The sequence below is a fragment of the Rana temporaria genome, chromosome 12, assembly GCF_905171775.1.
Source record: "Rana temporaria chromosome 12, aRanTem1.1, whole genome shotgun sequence".
Classification (NCBI taxonomy): domain Eukaryota; kingdom Metazoa; phylum Chordata; class Amphibia; order Anura; family Ranidae; genus Rana; species Rana temporaria.
The window spans coordinates 52,473,851-52,489,552 of record NC_053500.1 but is presented as its reverse complement, the minus strand read 5'-3'; the positions used below and the strand labels follow the sequence as shown (position 1 = coordinate 52,489,552).

Below are 15,702 nucleotides of genomic sequence, written 5' to 3'. Positions count from 1 at the left end.
GATGACGTTCTGCTACTGTGGTCTGGTGGCAGAACGGAACTTGAGTTATTCACGAATAGACTGGCCAAAAATACCTTTAATCTTAAGTTCACCATGGAATGCAGTCTAAAATCGATTAATTTTCTCGATCTCACCATCTTCATTGGATCTGATGGAACTGTCTACTCCTCTCTTTTTCGTAAGCCTTCTGCAGGCAATACTATTCTGCATGCCTCCAGTGGCCATCCGCAGTCGCTTGTAAAAAGTATACCCTACAGCCAATACATTAGACTAAAGAGGAATTGTGTCCTCAAGAAAGATTATGAAATAGCTGCTAGAAACCTATACTTTCGTTTGAAGGATAGAGGTTACAGCCATAATATCCTGAAGAAGGCCTACAATCGAGCCGCGAGTATTGACCGCAGGGACCTGATTTTTCCCCCCAGAAAGGTTAACTCCCTGCAACCAATACGTCTGCTCACTCAGTATTCTGCTTGCCATGCACAGTTTAAGGAAATTTTGGATAGGTACTGGCCGTTACTATTGGCTGACAATACCGTTAATAAATTTATTAAGGATCGACCTGAAGTCACCTACCGCAGAGCACCATCTCTACGGGACAAACTTGTTCAGAGTCATCACAATCCCCTAGAAAATTCTCCACACATAATCAATGGCACTTTCTCATGTAAGGGATGCCACATGTGTCCTTTTATCTTAAGTGGATCGACAGTCGTCCTGCCTGGTGGACGTACCCACACCATTCGGCATCGGGTCACATGCCAGACTGTCGGCGTGGTGTATCTGGCCAAATGCTTGTGTGGGTGCTTCTACGTAGGCAAGACGAAAAGACCTTTCCACAAACGTATATCGGACCATATTGCACCTATACGGAAAAAACTGTCCACCACTGCCATTAGCCGGCATGTGGGACATGAGCACAATTTCGAGCCCACCATGGTGAAATTCACTGCCCTGGAACATGTGCCCACACATGTTAGGGGTGGGGGCATTGATCGCAGTCTTCTGCAACTTGAAACTAAATGGATACAAACTCTAAACGCCACCCATTACCCAGGACTGAACGAATATATCAGTTTTAAATCTTTCCTGTAAGGGCTACCTATTCTATGTGTCTCAGTTCCACTATCCCTGTGCTCTATTGATTGGCTTGCCACGCTTTCATCGGGCGACCGCCCGGGTTGCTCCAGCATGAAATATATGATGCTTGTCACTCTGCATCATCTGTCCGCTTTGTTCTCTTTTCCCTTTCTTTGGGTACCTGGCTCCTCCTTCTTTTCTCTTTCTCTCTGTCTTTTGCCCCCTCTCCCCTCCCCCTCCCCCTCCCTCCCTCTTTTTCCTTTTCTCTATCCTCTGTTTTCCCCTTCCCTTTCCGTCCCTTTCCTTGTCTCCCCCTCCCTTTAAATGCTCTACCTTTTCCCCTGATCTTTTCCCCTCTTTTTTTCCTTCCTTTTCCTTTTCTTTGTCTGTTTTCTTTCTTTGGCTATTTTGGCATTTTGCTAATCAATGTATGTGTATGAATTATTATTTTTTATACGAATGCCCCAGATTTGTTTGATCTTAACTATTATTCTGATCTATAAATATTACCTATCTGTGTGAACTTTGTTGTGAATCGCTCTGCCACTGTATATATGCCCTTGCCACCCTGCCTACATCCATGCTGTTTTTTTTCAATGGCCCTGCCTTTCTAAGTTATGGGTCATGATATATCATTTTATATACCGAGTTGCTATTCCTTTGCCCTTTGGATAATCCTATATTATTCTGCAGGATTTGTGATGCTGCTGCGGTTGTTTTTTCACCTTTTGTCCCCTTCCATTTGGACACTCAAGGGCTTCACTGTGTGAGCCCGTTTTTGTCAGTGTCTCTCTCTCTCCCCCCTGATCGCTGGCTCCCCGCCCTCTCCATCGGCGATCTGGCCACTCCCGGCTCTTGGACATTGGCTTTCCTCTGTGCCTATGGGCTGCTCCGCTGTACGGCGGTGCCCCTCCCCTGGCGCGCTGTGATTGGCCGACCACTCGGCCGTCCACGCCTCCCAACCCAGGGGTTGCTGGGGATTGTAGGCCTCTTGTCCAGCATCAGTGTGGGCGCCTGCGCACTGACACTATGTGTCCGCTCACGCCCGACCGCGCCCCCTCTGACGCACGGACGTGTGGGAGGGGTTGAGGGGTATATCAGGACTCTGTCCTGCTGTGGAGCGTCAGTGTGCTGTACACTCCTGTGGAGCTAACCTGTGCTGCTGAGATTGATTGACCAGGTATCCTCTCTACCATGCCTAAAAGCTGCCTACTATACAAGCCTGTCTCCTCTGTTTGCTCAAACAATTTCTTATGCTCCTTATTAAGTGTCTCCTTCTCTGTTTTTTAAAAAAATTATCACTTATAATCTTTTGGTTTGTTGTTATTTTTTAACAAACTCTCTCTTTATGAGTGGATCTTTTTATCCTACTATGGAACAGCTGTATGCTTAAGATCACTATAATCGCTACATTTATATTTACAATACAGAAGTAAACTATCTGTTTCATTTCTCTCTTTTTCTTTTTTCCTTTTTTTTTTTTTCCTGTTTTTCTTTTCTTTCTTTCTTCTTTTTGCCTTTTTCCTAATTTTTCTATTTTTTGACATAATATTTGGATCAGCTTGTTACAGATCTGATAAGCCTCCGGTCTCAAGCTAGGCGTATGCCTCCACAGATGCTATACCTGTTTATTTAAGCACTGTGAGTGTACATTTCATCTTATTACTTTCTATAAATATTTTTATTAAGTATTCTATAATAGATACTGATATCACTACTCTTCTCCACAGTTGGCTACTCTGTCTCTGGGTGCCGCCCCTTGCCTCTCCGATGGTTGGGGATTGTGTGAATTCCATCTGCAGCGGCTTCTCATTTTTTCCTGCCTAGGTTATCCTTGTGGCTGTCAACTTGTGCTCATCCGGCCTGATTTTTCAGGCATGTGATGGAACCAGGGTATACACGCACCCTGTTGTCTTTTTACTCCCACTACGGACCAGCAGGTGGGCATTATTTGATATACACTGGCAGAGCGACTTTATTTATTGTTTATGTATATTTAATGTTTCTATGTATAAATCGTTAACTTTCTTTCTCTGTATGTCATTATCAGAATCCAAACTCTGATCTCAACCACCCCTGAAGAAGCCTGACCGGGCGAAATATATAGGGTTTACCAACCGGGTTGCGATCTCTGTTATAGTACTGATGTCTGTTATGGGAACCTTTTAACTTTGTACTCTTGATCAGGTTGTTGAGTTGTGTAGTGGGCTCCTGTGAAGTCTATGATATGCCTTACAACCTGACGCTACTCTGTTTTTTAATAAATCATTAAAATTTATATTATTTGTTCTATCTTCCTTTACTGGTTTTTGCATGCACCGCTATAGTCCCGCCATTGTTCTACTTTCCCATATTGTTCAGCTATTACTAATTTCCATACAGCTAATGCAAATTTTTCTGCAGCTGCTGCTCATCTAATACATCTAATGCTTGTGCACCAGCACACAGACAAGCTCAGGCTAATATCCATTGTGACTGACACAGGAAAACATTAAAGGGTCACCAAAGGAAAAACATTTTTTAGCTGAAATTACTGTTTACAGGGTATAGAGACATAATAGTTAACTGATTTATTTTAAAAATGATTAAAAATAGATAAAAAACAATCATATAATGTGTCTGCAGTGTAGTTTCGTTTTTGCTGTTGTTTTCTGGTTCTCTGATGTACAGAGAGCCACTAGAGGGCAGTCAGCCAATAGAGAGCAGTGAGCCTTTGTCTAAAACTCCTCAGCACCAATCCAGTTTCGTTTTACACACCGTAATCACACCTCCTTGATTAGTGACCACCGTGAGAAATCTCCCAGTACTGTGGTTATCAGGAAACAGGCAACCAGGAAGTGTCCAGAACAGAGAGGATTTACAGCAACATCAAAGCAAAAACATACAATAAGGACATGAAACCAGGACTGCAGTAAGGTAAAGGAAGCTATTTAGCTAAAAAAAAAAATTCCTTTAGTGACCCTTTAACCGCACTCACAGGTGTGAAGAAAATGAAAAACTTTATTGAAGATAAAAATCCATCAAACGATACGTAATGACATCCAAAAACACATCAACAGAGATGAGCAGATGGGCAGAGATTAACGCATTTCACAAATCCATATTCGCTTAGTCATAATCTCATATATCCAGTGTGCACTGACACCCTGTTGTCTTGCCATGTATGACCCCAGCTCACCTTGACTACGTCCCTGACTGTGGCAGTCACCTGCTATCAAGCTACTGGCACCCGTGCTTCTTTGAGCCTTTTATCTCTCATCACATTCAGAGGTGCTCAGACCAGAGCCACAAGGGAAGCCCTCTTGTCAACTCGGCCTCCAACTAAGGTATGTGACACCCCAACCCCTAATCTTAACCCTAACCTAACCTTAGCTCTAACCCCCTTACCCTAACAAAAAAAAAGCATAATAATAAATTAATAATAATAATTAAAAAATAATGAAAGGTAAAGGAAAAGCTAAAAAAGCTAAAATACCTAGCAACAGATGATAGTTTTCTCTATTGGCTAATAAAAAAACACCAAAGCTAAAAAAAGTCACGCGTTAAAACGTGTGAAAACAACACTGGATGCTGGACTCAGGTGTGAATGCAGCCTCAGCACTCAGCACTGTCACACTTTGAGTGACAATTGCACGCTCATGCTACACTGTACACATATGAAATTTCACACAAATAGAGCTTTCTTTTGGTGGCATTTAATCACCAAAGTTTTTCATAGTTTGTTATAAAGTTTGGCAAACAGGTAATTTTTCTCCTTCACAGATGTACGCTGATAGGCTGCACTGATGAGGCTGCACTAATGGGCACTGATGGGCGCTGATAGGTGGCACTGATAAGGAGGTACAAATGGGCACTGGTTGGCAGCACTGGTGGGCACTGTTGGGACTACACTGATAATCAGTGCCCCGATTAACTACTTCAGCACTGGAAGGATTTCCCCCCTTAATGACCAGGCCATTTTTGCGGTATGGCACTGCGTCGCTTTAACTGACAATTGCGCGGTGGTGCGACGCTGTACCCAAACACAATTTACACCCTTTTTTTCTCACAAATAGAGATTTCTTTTGGTGGTATTTGATGACTGCTGCGCTTTTTATTTTTTTAGGACTGAGTACAAGTACCGATACTTTTTTTTATGTACTCGCCGATACCGAATACCAATACTTTTTTTAAATGTGTCCCCAAATGCAGCCATGTCCCCCACATATTGCAGCCATGTCCCCCACATATTGCAGCCATGTCCCCCCACATATTGCAGCCATGTCCCCCCACATATTGCAGCCATGTCCCCCCACATATTGCAGCCATGTCCCCCCACATATTGCAGCCATGTCCCCCCACATATTGCAGCCATGTCCCCCCACATAATTCAGTCATGTCCTCCACATTCCAGCCATGTCCTCCACATTCCAGCCATGTCCCCCACATAATGCAGCCATGTCCTCCACATTCCAGCCATGTCCCCCACATAATGCAGCCATGTCCCCCACATAATGCAGCCATGTCCCCCACATTCCAGCCATGTCCCCCATACCTCGATGCCGCACGTGCCGCCGTTAATCAGCGTGCGGGGAACAGCTTTTGTTTGAATAGCTGTATCCCCGCCGCGTATAGACACTCCCCCTTGCGCGGGATTGGACAGATCATCTGTCCAATCCCACGCAAGGGAGAGTGTCTATACGCGGCGGGGATACAGCTATTCAAACGAAATGTATTCCCCGCACGCTGATTAACGGCAGCGGCGGCTTTGCGGCGACGGGTTTGCGGCGGCGGGGGGGGGAGGAGAACAAGTATTCTATTTTAGTATCGGGGGGTATTTGCGGGAGTACGAGTACTCCTGCAAAAACTCGGTATCGGTCCCGATACCGATATCGGTATCGGGACAACCCTACTTTGAATCATTAAAATTAAATGCAAATTAACTAATACACTGCCCAACAAGAATTCTATTTCCTTTGTGGCTGTGTGTGTTGAAGAGTCTAAAGATGAGCTTGGGCATTTTATTTGGATATACTGTATTTATCAGCCATTGCCATTGCCATGAATGCAGCCTCACCAGTACCATGAATGCATCCTCACCATTAGAAATTAATGCAGCCCCACCATTGACATGAATGCAGCCTCTGAATGCCCGGCGCTCGTAGATTCATTGGGGGCTACAAAAGAGATATATATACACAAATTACCAGTGGGGCCACCTTAAAATGAAACAAGGGCCGCAATTGGCCCCCGGGCCTGACTTTGGACATGCCTAATTTAGGGACTCACCTGTGTAGGTGGCATTCTTTACTTACTGCGGTGACCGGGTGACTACGCTCACACTTTATTTTGCTTGAGATTTATTGATGTTTGGTACGCTTAACTTGTAAGGGGGATTTTGTGATTTTCATTAAACTTTTAAAGCAATATTATACTATTTATTTTTTCACATACTGTTGCTGGACCCTTGCAAAAGTGTGACTACTAACTGGGTGGAAAGTATAGCGGTGGATGACCAGTGTGATTAAGGTGTAACTTATCCATAATTGCGGTGAGTGTATCTCCAAAAAGGCGAGACCCCCTCACGCGGTGAAGTTTTTGGTGGAAGGTGCAAGGTACTCCTCTGCATCACCAATTTTTCCTGTTATGTTAAATTCAGAGTTTGACTAAAGCGCTGCTACAATATTATTGAGGACTCTATGAACTTTGAGTGTTTTTGATATTGTTTTACATTTTATTCTTTTTAAGTAGCTGTTAACATTGTATATTATTATTTTTGACACCATTTTTGCTCATAAACCTGAATTGCTTTTTTCCTGAAGCGCTGAGCGGTGCTTTAGATAGAGCGGTCAAAGCATCCTTGTTTGAGTACAATTTTCTTGAAAATTGCTTGATTCCCCCTATCAACACAGTCAGTGTTGATGGCGGTATCCCTCCCGCAGATCAATTTTGTTCTCTCTGGGGTTGCGGTGGCAGCCGTCCTTGCCCAGAGAACACACAGTGATTACTGCTAGCATGTATTGAAAGCCAAATAGGCTTCACTATATTCCACAGAGAGCTCTCTGATCAGTGTTTTGCTATTCTCATGCCATGTAGTCACTGGTAGAGTTAGTCCTTGACCAAGCTGTATGGCTTTAAATGAGGCAGAAAAAAATGTCAAAACCTGTCTGTGCTGTTTGACAGGAATGTCAGGATTAGAAAATTGGCTAAATAAGGCAGTTCAATTTCTGGCATGTCATATAGTTCAGGCTTGCATATCATAGCTGTTAAAGGGACACTAAACTCTGATTTAAAAAATTTAAATTCTATAAAAGTATTTATTCTTAAAGAAGTTGTAAAGGTAAAAGTTTTTGTCAGCTTAATGCATTCTATGCATTAAGGTGAAAAACATCTGCAGATTAGAGGCCCCCCCGAACCCCCCCTTTACTTACCTGACCCCTCGAAAGTCCCGCGCCGTGAACGCGCAGGCTTCTCGGCCATCTTCCCGGCTCATTCATTGGTTGATTGAAAGCAGCACAGCCATTGGCTCGCACTGCTGTCAATCACATCTAATGATGCGGTGTGCCGGGGGTGGGGCCAAGTGATACAGTCGGTGGCTATGGCTGCCAGCTGTATCACGGGAGCGCGCCCGCAAGAACTCAACACCATGTGAGCTCGCTCGCATGAAGGTGTTGAGTCCTTGCAGGGGGAGCCGAGACAGCCGCCGAGGGACCCCAGAAGACCAGGTTCAGGGCCACAGTGGAAGTAAGTATAACATGTTTCTTATTTAATTATTTTTTTAAATTTATTAATCCTTTAACCACTTCAGCCCCAGACTATATTGCTGGTCAAAGACCAGGCCACTTTTTGCGATTCGGCACTGCGTCGTTTTAGCTGACAATTGCGCGGACGTGCGACTTGGCTCCCAAAGAAAATTGGCGTCTTTTTTTCCCACAAATAGAGCTTTCTTTTGGTGGTATTTGATCACCTCTGTGGTTTTTAGTTTTTGCGCTATAAACAAAAATAGAGCGACAATTTTGAAAAAAAATTATATTTTTTACTTTTTGCTGTAATAAATATCCCCCAAAAATATATAAACGTTTTTTTTCCTCAGCTTAGGCCGATACGTATTCTTCTACATATTTTTCGTAAAAAAAAATTGCAATAAGTGTTTATTGATTGGTTTGCGCAAAAGTTATAGCATTTACAAAATAGGGGATAGTTTTATGGCATTTTTATTAATATTTTTTTTTTACTAGTAATGGCGATTTTAATCGGTACTGCGTCATTATGGCGGACACTTTTGACACATTTTTGGGACCATTGGCATTTTTATAGCGATCAGTGCTATAAAAATGCATTGATTACTATAAAAATGCCACTGGCAGGGAAAGGGTTAACACTAGGGGGCGAGGAAGGGGTTAAGTATGTTCCCTGGGTGTGTTCTAACTGTAGGGGGGGGTGGACTGAATTAGGGAATTGACTCATCGCTGTTCTCTCCCCCTGACAGGACCGGGAGCTGTGTGTTTACACACATCCTGCACCCTTGCATCCTGTCACAGCTTGCCTCTCCCTGCATTGTCACATCCATCGCCACTGCACTGCCTGAGACCGCCCCGCTATCACCGCTTCACTTACGGGGAGGACGGGGGTGTCGGCCTGACACCCCCCAGTGTGTGGCACCTGGGGAAGACCATTCCCATTGCCCCCCCCCCCCCCCGTAGGTACGCCACTGCATCAGTTGCATGACCACGCAATTGTCATTTAAAGTGTGACAGCGCTGAAAGCTAAAAATTATTCACAGAACAACTGAGATAGGTACACATCAATCACAGCACCCAAAAACAGAAAAACAAAAATTACATAAAATAGTCTTCATTTTATTTATACAAAATACATAACTGGGAGTTACCATACTCACATGGTCATAAAAAATCTCAGCACGTGTATCTAACATAATATGGCTCAGGGTGTAGCTAAGACAAACCTCATCCCTAGGTCATACTGATGACAAATATAAAGATTTATGAATCTTTGTCTACAATATGACCTAGGGATGAGGTTTGTTTTAGCTACACCCTGAGCCATATTATGTTAGATACACGTGCTGAGTTTTTTATGACCGTGTGGGTATAGTAACTCCCAGTTATGTCATTTTTGTACAAATAAAACCAAAATAATTTTCTGTCAGCCTTTTTGAGTGTCAGTTTTTGTACTGTTCTTTTAATATACTATTTAGAGGTGATCAACACAGCACACAAGAGTCTGGCGGTTCCCTGCATTTCCAAATCTGAATGGTCTGGTGGTTAAAAAGTGGGTGTGGTTAAATTATGATGGCCGTTAGAGGACAATCTTCCTCAGCAGCAGGGGCATTATTTGGATTGTAAGAAAACTGGGGCACCTCCGGAAGGCCCAGGGAGAGTAGTAATGGGGTGACCACACCACATGGCGGCAAACAGTGGGTGTGACCAAGCTGTTGGGAGGGGCTTAAACAAACCCCAGGTTTTCTTCGTACCCTTAAAATATGGTTTGATTGCTGTGCTACAGAAAAGTCTACAAACACATCTAACCAGGGCCGCCATGAGGGGGTACAGGCAGTACACCTGTAAGGGGCCCGGAGGTCCACCGGGGCCCAGATGGCAACCCCCTATATTTTTTAATATATTTTTATTTTATTTTTTATTAAAGGGACAATTTTTTTTTTTTTTTAGGGGTCCGGAGATCCCCAGGGCCCCAGATGACAACCCCCCTTTTTTTTATAAAAAAAAATATACTAGTGATATAAACTAGTGACAGCCCTTACTTGCAAATTGATTGCATCATAGGCAGGGCCAGATTATGAACATCATGGGCCTGGTGCTGAGGATTTTGGTGGGGCCTTTTATAAATAATAAATAAATGCGTGGGAATGACATGAATGCAGCCCGGCCAAGGCAAGTGACCAATGGCACAGAACCCAGAAGGAAGACCGGGTGAAGATGTAAGCGCCCGGGCCCCGCCTGATTCATCACAGCGCAGCACTGGAGGGCTCAGTCTGAAAATTTAAGTGTACACTAATGTGCTAATATGCTGTGCATACTTGTACGTTGTGGTATAACCTACCCCAGGGCCTCTAAAAAGTAGTAATGTCAGGAAAGTTTACTACCGCTTTATTATCACAGGATCCCAGGAGCCTCTCATGGGGCCCCCTACTGACCCAGTGGTCCTTGGGCAGTGCCTAAGTGCACAGTTGCCAACATTTAAAAAATATTTTCAGGGACACTTTTTCATATAAGTGCTATATTTAAAGTAGCTGAGATCCCCGATGTTCCTCTATACATCATAGTAGTAATCACAAAATTAAAGGAGTACTAATAATGGGGCTGAACAAATATGAGAACTGAGATTTCCTTTAGTTGAACTAACAAAAGTGTGTCTATTCTAGAGCTGGTAACATTGAGGATATTCAGTATAATTTTAAAGAACTGTTTTTGTGGGTAAGCGACATAGGGGAGGAGTATGGACGGTATATAAGTGGGAAGTATGTGCAGGTGAGGGAGAGGAATGTGGGGGGTCTAACAGTGGGCACTATGTACAGGAGAGGAGTGCAAAGGGTACGGCAAAAGGCACTATGTACAGGAGAGGAGTGTGAAGGGTATGACAATGGGCAGTATGTACAGGAAGAGTGTGGGGGTATGACAGAGGGTAGTACGTACCAGAGAGAAGTGTGGAGGGTATGATGGGGCAGCATGTACAGGAGAGGAGTGTGGAGGGTATGACAGTGGGCAGTATGTACAGGAGAGGAATGTAGACGGTATGATAGTGGGCACTACGTATAGGAGAGGAGTGTGGAGGGTATGATAGTGAACACTATGTATAGGAGAGGAGGGTGGAGGGTATGACAGTGGGCACTATGTATAGGAGAGGAGTGTGGAGGGTATGACAGTGAGCAGTATGTACAGGAGAGGAGTGTGAAGGGTGCGACAGTGGGCACTATGTACAGGAGAGAAGTGTATGACAGTGGGCACTATGTACAGGAGAGGAGTGTGAAGGGTATGACAGGGGGCGCTCTGTATAGGAGAGGAGTGTGGAGGGTATGACAGTGGGCACTATGTACAGGAGAGGAGTGTGCAGGGTATGACAGTGGGCACTATGTATAGGAGAGAAGTGTGGAGAGTATGACAGTGGGCACTATGTACAGGAGAGGAGTGTGGAGAGTATGACAGTGAGCACTATGTACAGGAGTGGAAGGATATTTAGGGATTGCGTAGTGGTTAAGCGGGTCATACATGGATTGAAATTACGCCAATTATGCAGAGACCAGCCATAGTCAATCTATGTATGGGCTAGCTGGTTTAATCTATTAATCTATTAATCGACTTGAGTACAACCAGCCTGTTAGTTGTTTCCAAAACAATCAGTGCTGCCAGCTATAGTTAGCAACACTGATCATTGTACGCACTGGCAGAACACAATAACACTGCAGGAGTGATTCCCCCATCCACATGTCAGCAGGTGAGAGGGTGTGTGGGGACAGGCTGGGGAGAGATACTAGTCAGTAGCTGGGTAGGCACTGGTAGTATCAGAGCCAGATACACACAGGTTACATATGCCACGATTGTTAGAGCGAGAACAATAATTCTAGTACTAGACCTCCTCTGTAACTCTAAACATGTAACCTAGAAAAAATTTAAAGCATCGCTTAGGATACCAAAAAAAATTGTGCTTACTTAACTAACTAGTGTTTTTTTAATGAATAAAAAAAAAGTTTTTTAAAAAAAAACATGTTTGAAGAATTGCTGCGCAAATACCGTGCTAGAGCTGCACAATTAATCGTTAAAAAAATCGTGATCTCGATTCAACCCCCCTGACGATCTCCAATGCAGAGTTTGCCGATTCTTTCATATAACAAGTGGAAAGACTTTCAGCTATCAAAAGAAAATATCCAGGCAGTCTGCCAAGTTTTTAACAGGAAACATTGTAACTAACGCTTCCTTCTTAGATCAAAAGGGATACACTTCTGTGTGTAAAGAAAAAAATCTGGTTTCTTGTGAAAAAAAAAAAATGAAAAAATCTGGGCAGTCTGCTAAGTTTGTAAACAAAATGAAACATTGTAACTAACTAACATTGTAACTGAATTTAACCACTTAAAGTCCAACACTTGTTTCTTAAATTAAAAATCAATATTATTTGCTAGAAAATTACTTGGAACCGCCAAACATTATATATATTTTCCTGACTGACTCCATGGCAGCCTACGTGTGGGTTAATCCCGCCTCCTCTCCAATGTGATAGGACCCCATACCCATAAAAGTTAACTCACCAATAGACTCAGTGTTCCTTTTTTTTCCTCCTCCATGGATCAAAATCGTTTTCTTCAAGGAATGGAAAAGAGCACACTTTAAGCGGTGCAGCTCGGATCCCAGCCATGGGCGGGTGGTGAGCTTCCCAGCACACTTGGTTGTGGCTGTGGCATGTGCTGAAGACTTCTAGGATCGGCTGGCAAGGTCCCTTTCTATATATATTTCCTCCATGGCAGTCGCTTATTCGTGCCTCTGTGTTGTTTGTGTTGTGTGTGTATGGCGGCTGGAGCGCCTCTGCGTTCCAGCACGCCTGTGACTTCCTGATTCCCCATCGCTAGTGCCCCGCGCATGCGCCGTATCCATCCTCAGAGCGAGGCTTGGTCGCGCATGCGCAGTCCGTCGATTCCCGCGGCGGCCGCGCAGGCGCCGTGGGATTGCGTTCCACTGCGCAGGCGCGTTCGTGGAGGACGCGTGACGTCACCGGCGGGTGATTTAAAATCAGCTGCTCGCCTATGATCATTGGGTCTCCCTTCAGGCGAGCAGCTGAGTGTCTGGGTGTTTCCCTTCTGGTTGCCAGGTCAGTGAGTGTTGCTTCTGGCTTATTGATTTTACCATGCTCCTATTTTTTGCCTATATTTATCTGCATGTATTTAATTATTTAATTATTTAAATCACTATGTAAACTTAATTGATTTGTCTTAATGAATTTTATTTAGTTGATTATATATTTATTTATTTATTTAAAAAAAAAAAAAAAAAAAACAGCAGCAGAGAATTTCTTCTTAAGGGGACAGCACACTTTTATTTAATGTATTTTTATTCGGCACCATAGGTTTCTTGTTGATCCTGAATTACCATCCACTGTACGCAGGTCCAGAGTAATTATGGACCAGTCACCGTCCACAGGCGGCCAGCCCTCACGCACAAGGTATGTGCGGGAAAGGGTTCGGGTTCGGGGCTGCTAGTCACATTTTCATGTGTATTGACAGTTTCCTCCCTAAATGTTTTTTATTTAGCCCTTCCAATCCAGAACCGGAAGACCTTGCCAGTCCGCAACGCACTTCTTCTTCCTCAAAGTCGAGGTCCAAGCGTAGATCTCCATCTACTTCTTCCCACCGGAGGAGAAGATCACATTCCTCCTCAAGACACCGCTCCCACCGCCATGAAAGTCGCTCTGATCGCAGAGCCTGCTGGGGATGTGACACTCGTGTCCCTGAGGGCAAATCATTATGCGACCGATGCTACGCCCATGCGGTTAGGGAAAAAGAGACTGAAGGTCATCGCATCGAGTCTCTGGTGGAACGTGTGGTTCAACGAACTCTAAGAGAGAACATGCCCCACACGCAGATTCAGACCAACACTGACGGGTCTGCTTCTCCAAACTTGGAGATCCTAGAGGATCCAGGTCCTTCCCGGCCTCAAGCCTCCACTCCGGCTTTTCCTGAGGGTGACCTAGAGAGTGATGAAGAAGGCTTAGAATTTGACTTCGCGCAGGTGACGCCACTCGTCAAAGCGATTAAGGAGGCTCTCTTATGGGAGGAACAACCTGCTTCTCCAGCCAAGCAGAAAAAATACTTTAAGCGCTTGGGAAAAGAACGCCCTACGTTCCCGTTTCTATCCGAACTGAAGGGTATCTTTGAAGAGGAATGGAGCAAGGTGGACAGAAAATCTTCCATGGCTAACAAAGCCTCAAGGCTCTATCCCTTCAAGCAGGAGGAGGTCAAACATTTGGAAAATGTTCCTCTGGTAGATGCGGCAGTAACGAGACTGGCTAAACATGTCACTTTACCTATTGCTGACTCCGTCTCTTTCAAAGATGGCCTGGACAGAAGAATGGACCAGGACCTCAGAAGAATTTATGGCCTTGCGGGCACAGCGTGCAAACCGGCTCTAGCTTTAGCGGCATTATCAAAGGCCATGGAAGCCTGGACGGAAAATGTCGATTCTTTCCTCAAAGGAGTCTCTGAAGAACTAGCCAAGAACTCAGCCACGGCAGAGTTAAAACTGGCGGTCGCATTCCTGGGCGAAGCCTCCGTTGACTTAATCCGCCTGTTAGCCAGGATTATGCTTTCTTCTGTGACCGCGAAACGGGCCCTCTGGCTACGCCCCTGGGTTGCTGACCCATCTTCGAAGCAGAACTGGTGCAAGATTCCCTTTGAAGGATCAACCCTGTTTGGCAACAAGCTAGATGATGCCATTTCCAAAGTCACGGGCGGCAAGTCTGGTTTCCTTCCTCAGGACAAGCGCCAATCGGGAAGAAAAATGCCTCAATTCCGGCGATACAGCCCGGACCGCGCTAGGGAAGCTCGCGCTTACAGGCCTGGTGGAAACTACAGAAGGAATTGGAGCAGAGGTAGAGGCTCCTACCGGAGACCTACTCCAACTACTCAGGCGTCAACTGGACGCGACAAGGGGAAATCTTTTTGAGACAACGCCCGCCCAAGCGGATCGTGTGGGAGCTCGTCTACTCCTTTATCGGCACGTCTGGGCGGCCTCAATCAAGGACTTTTGGGTCATCAAGACCGTGACCTCAGGACACACATGGTCCTTTTCCAGTCCTCCCTGTCCAAAGTTCATCTCCACCCTTCTTCCAGGGTCACTGGAGCAGAAACAGGTCCTTCTAGACTACATTCACCTCCTGAAGATTCAAGGAGCAGTGGTACACGTCCCAAAAGACGAACAGTTTCTTGGGGTGTACTCCCCTCTCTTCTTAGTACAAAAGAAGAACGGTACCTGGCGCCCAGTCATAGACTTGACATATTTGAACAAATTTATAACACACAAAAAGTTCAAAATGGAAACTCTATCAACCATCCAACAAGCAATACAGCCAGGCGACTGGATGATTTCCGTGGACCTAAAGGATGCCTATTTCCACGTCCCAATAGCAGCAGAGCTGCACAAGTACCTCAGGTTCTATGTCAACCAGGAACACCTCCAGTTCGTGTGCCTACCCTTTGGCCTAACAACATCCCCACGGGTCTTCACCAAAGTTCTTTTGGCACTGGTAGCTCTCATCAGGCTGAAGAAGATTCGTCTGTATCATTATCTGGACGACCTCCTGGTCCTGTCCCAAGACAAGACCCTTCTCTTGGCACAGAGGGATCAGGTCATCTCGACCTTATCCGAATTCGGGTGGCTCCTGAACCTGGCAAAAAGCCATCTAGAGCCAACTCAGTGTCTAACCTATCTGGGAGCTCAATTCGACACAGTAAGGAAGACCATCTCTCTACCAGCAGAGAAGATTCCGGTAATTCAGGAGAGGATTTCCCGGGCCTTGAGTACTCGCCACCTAAAAGGTCATCAATGCTTGAAGATCATTGGGACAATGGTATCCACAACACCGATGGTGAAATGGGCTCTATGGAGGCTACGTCCCTTC

The 15,702-nt window shown here is 44.8% G+C and overlaps 1 protein-coding gene and 1 long non-coding RNA gene across 2 annotated transcripts in view; both read left to right on the top strand.

Moving 5' to 3' along the window:
* LOC120918543 (G-protein coupled receptor 39-like) overlaps positions 1-15,702 on the top strand; it is a 45,908-nt gene that overhangs the window by 14,628 nt on the left and 15,578 nt on the right. The window lies entirely within an intron of this gene.
* LOC120918544 lies at positions 2,662-3,366 on the top strand. The gene is made up of 2 exons (XR_005744414.1): positions 2,662-3,020; positions 3,131-3,366. It is a non-coding gene; the product is annotated as an uncharacterized LOC120918544 (long non-coding RNA).